The sequence below is a fragment of the Aedes albopictus genome, chromosome 1 (assembly GCF_035046485.1).
Source record: "Aedes albopictus strain Foshan chromosome 1, AalbF5, whole genome shotgun sequence".
Lineage (NCBI taxonomy): Eukaryota > Metazoa > Arthropoda > Insecta > Diptera > Culicidae > Aedes > Aedes albopictus.
In genome coordinates this window covers 60,936,433-60,940,530 of record NC_085136.1, presented here as the reverse complement: position 1 = coordinate 60,940,530, position 4,098 = coordinate 60,936,433, and the positions used below count along the sequence as shown (strand labels likewise).

The 4,098-nt window shown below is 39.7% G+C and overlaps 1 long non-coding RNA gene and 1 other non-coding gene across 2 annotated transcripts; both read left to right on the top strand.

Moving 5' to 3' along the window:
- Positions 1 to 1,746: 1,746 nt before the first annotated feature.
- Positions 1,747 to 1,818, top strand: Trnaa-agc (transfer RNA alanine (anticodon AGC)). Its single transcript has one exon. It is a non-coding gene; the product is annotated as a tRNA-Ala (tRNA).
- A 254-nt stretch (positions 1,819 to 2,072) lies between these two features.
- Positions 2,073 to 3,514, top strand: LOC115260465 (uncharacterized). Its single transcript, XR_003894545.2, has 2 exons — positions 2,073 to 3,299; positions 3,369 to 3,514. It is a non-coding gene; the product is annotated as an uncharacterized LOC115260465 (long non-coding RNA).
- Positions 3,515 to 4,098: the final 584 nt, after the last annotated feature.

The window sequence follows — 4,098 nt, the reverse complement described above, 5'->3', positions numbered from 1 at the left end:
TTTTGCTTCTGACACATTCCACCAGGGATGCCAAATGATTTTTTGAAAAATCTGTATCATTATTTTCAAAAATCTGTATCCCATACAAGAGTTACGCCCAGGCTTCCCGGCCACTTGAACAAACTCTTGGTTCAACACATTATGGATCATTGCGACACGTGCCAGCCGCCGGCCTGAGTCATAAACCCAATCAGCGGAATTGCAAACATTGGCAGCGGGGCCGGATCACAACGTCCGAGGCCATACTGTCCCGGACGTTAAGTCGCGTTTTTTTGCGATATAACGTCCAAAAGTTTAGGTGTGCCATAATATCCTATGTGCCTTCTTACCTTGGACTTCGTGGCATACTTGCATGTTTGGACGTTATGCCCCGAAAAAATGCGCCATAAAGCCCTGGGACATTATGGCCTCGGACGTTATGATACTGCGCCATTGGCAGCTGCATACCAGACGCTTTCCCAGGAAGACCTTCGTCGCCTTCATTAGAAAGCCATAACATAATTAATCGCCAGACATCATACCAGGAAGACAGCTGGTGGATGCATTCCATTCTCTAGGTTAAATAGGGACCGTTCTGCAGTGATCGGGTCAGTATTTTTCTTGTGTTAGATTAGTATTCATGTGTAATCAATTAGGTTAAGGTTTAATAAAGTATTTTTTTTTCGACTTAATCGTCAGGAAATGTACTAATTCAAGATTTCTGTGAAAATTCTGTATTCCATACAAAAATAAAATAGTCCCTATTGCTCAAAAATCTGTATTTCATATAAAACGAAATCTGTACGGATGCTCAAAAACCTGTATAATACAGATAAATCTGTATATATGGCGTCGCTACATTCCACGCATTTCTTAACAACTTAATTGAACAATATTTCCGAGCTCTTGCTGTCAATTTTGAATCTTTTTGCACCAAAATGAAGATAATTACTTATATTCTTCGAATAGTACCTGGACCTTTGAAAACTGCTTCTAGAAAGTAGAAAATTTCTTGTCGTTCGGTCAGAATTCGTTATTTATTGCGATGGTGTCCCGTTACGCTGTATTTCTTGATTTCTTTCGAACTACGAAGGTACAATTCCCAATTAGAAAGCATAAAATGAATCTTCTATTCAAATCTGATCGTTTGATATGCTGGTTAGCATATATTTGACAATATAACAGTTTTTGGAACTTATGAAATTCAAATAACTCAACGTACACATGTACAGATGGGTAAATTATTGGTTAAATTGGAAAAAAATCCACAGCTCAGGTGAGATTTGAACTCACGACCCTTATTCGCTAGACAAGTGCTTTACCAACTAAGCTACCGAGCCAATTAATTTTTTTTTGTTTTTATTAATGTGTATTTTAACTCATAGCTAATTCTACACTAGCCAATTAATGACCCGGCAACTTAGTTGTCATAAGGTTCAATTCTAATCTCATCGATCTATATCATCTTCCCCTAAACCGCAAATATAACCATCTCTGTTGTACATATGTACGAAGAGCGAAAGCGATTTGTTTATTGTTTGAAACTGTTTGCCTATCGTACAGGCAACGCTTCCTCTTCCTCTACAAGTGGTTGAGGAAGCGTTGCCTGTACGATAGGCAAACAGTTTCAAACAATAAACAAATCGCTTTCGCTCTTCGTACATATGTACAACAGAGATGGTTATATTTGCGGTTTAGGGGAAGATGATATAGATCGATGAGATTAGAATTGAACCTTATGACAACTAAGTTGCCGGGTCATTAATTGGCTCGGTAGCTTAGTTGGTAAAGCACTTGTCTAGCGAATAAGGGTCGTGAGTTCAAATCTCACCTGAGCTGTGGATTTTTTCCAATTTAACCAATCATTTACCCATCTGTACATGTGTACGTTGAGTTATTTGAATTTCATAATTTGACCACACGGATTGGTATTACCGAAAATTTGCACTTCAAGTGAGTAGTTTTTGGAAGCAAGTTTAATTTTTGCGCAAAACGTAATGTGTGGAATGTGTCTTCTTTGCATGGAATAGTCCGTTGATCACTGGAATGTGGTCTTTGGTAATGCATACACAAATGATGAAAAAAAATTTGGAGTTCGTTAATTTGTGGGGTAGTGGTGTGGTCCAACTAACCCCCACTGTCCGGCAGTGATATTATGGAAGAAAGCTTTCTGCAATATCATGTTAATGCTAAAGCAAAAAGCTTTAGTCCGGGAGTTAGAAGGTGATATCTCTATTGCAGATCCAGAGACCTATTTCAGAGTGGCTGGAGAGACACGTCCATTCAGAAGTCACTTTCACTTACAATAAGCCCCTCATGTGTGCATTACCGTTATCAAATGGATAATGATAATACAAACACACTTCCTGCTTCAAAGAAAAGCTTCGAAACTAGCGCGTATTTAGTTGAATTTGTTGTAGTTTAATAATAAAGATCAGAACAATCTCACCGAAAACCATCCAAGGTAGCGCGGCCATCACCATAGGAACGTCTGTACAACGCCATCGGGTTTACTCCACGTCTCACCTCCGTCGCGCCGTCAGTCATCATTAGAACTCACGTCACATAATGTATTTCTCACAAAATTATGGATGAGATCACATTGTTTGATTCTGTAACCACTCGCGAACGGCGCGAACTGGAACCAAACCCGCGAAAAAGAAGCGTTTGCGTTACCCGAGCTGCGGGCACCGGCATGCAACACGCAAGACACTAAAACACCTCCGGATGGCGTAGCGCCGTTCCACGATTTGGCTGGAAAAAACAATCTAACAACGCGGAACTAACTTCTCTTGAAACAATTCTTCAAGATCTTCCCACAATTATGTAATCACTTTGTATCAAAACTCACACAGAATCAACATTCTTCCCCTCGCGGAAGAGCTATGCGGATAGCGTAGCAGAAGAATCAGCAGAATCACGAAAAAAACACGTTTCAAGCAAGCAACACTGATTTTCCTAGCGGAATGCACAAGACACGAAAACACTTCCGGATGGCGCAGCTGCCTGCTTCTCTAGGAAAACGGAACCAAGTTTGAACACGGTTGTTTGCAAAAACCCATCGATGAGTAAAAAAATACTCATTTTTGAAAAAGATGCACTTCTGTCAAAACATGGGTAAAACGGATATCACGAAAAGGGTAAAAAAATACCCGTTGTTGAAAACAGCTTTGCTACCCATTAATGGGTGAAAAATAGTTGTGAACATTTTTACAAACACGCCACATTTTGGTCTTGTTAGCTGAACAGTACTGAACATTTTCCTGCAACCAAAATACGAATAAAATGGCAGAGATAAAAGAAATATAGCAACAAGAATGGTAAGTAACAAAAAGCACTGAAATCAGTCACACATATTGAGCCATTTCCAAATTATTTGTAATCTTCAGATGACATCTGCGACGATTGGCGAACCATCCTGGAAGCGGCACCATCAAGGGCACCATCCTCATCAATAATTGGAATTTCGAACAATTTAATGATCAAATATGTGATTGACAATCATCTCTGTAATAAAAATAATAGGAGGAATATATTTATTGTTTGTTTCACTAAACGAGCATAAAACTTGATTGATATTTTCATTCTCAATTCGGTTGTTCTAAAAATGGGTATTTTTTCACCCATTTTGCAACGGGAACGCGTTTCGCACAATGGGTAAAATTTTACCCATCGTTTGACATAAACTGTCTCTACCCATTAATGGGTAAAGCGCCTTTACCCATTAAATGGGGAGAGGCAGTTCTAGCGAAAATGGGTGTTTTTTCACCCATTAATGGGTTTTCGCAAACGACCGTGAACACAAATCTTTTCAAAATCAATAATTTTCACCTCGCTTTCTCACCCGCGGAAGAACCGTCCGGATGGCGTAGCACCGGCCAAATCGTCAGCGGAATCGCGAAAAAACAAACTTCCGAACGCGTACGAAATTCGACGAGTAGAGCAAAACACGTCTGCACGCGGCAGCGCCTGCTGCGCTTTGTTAAATATTTGGAGTTCGTTAATTTCCCTCAAAACTACAAGTGTTGACAACAAAAGCAAGTAGGTAAATAAAGTTCTGGCCAAGGTTGATACTACTTGTCAATACTTTGATATATATGAGACATGCGTGTAATGAAT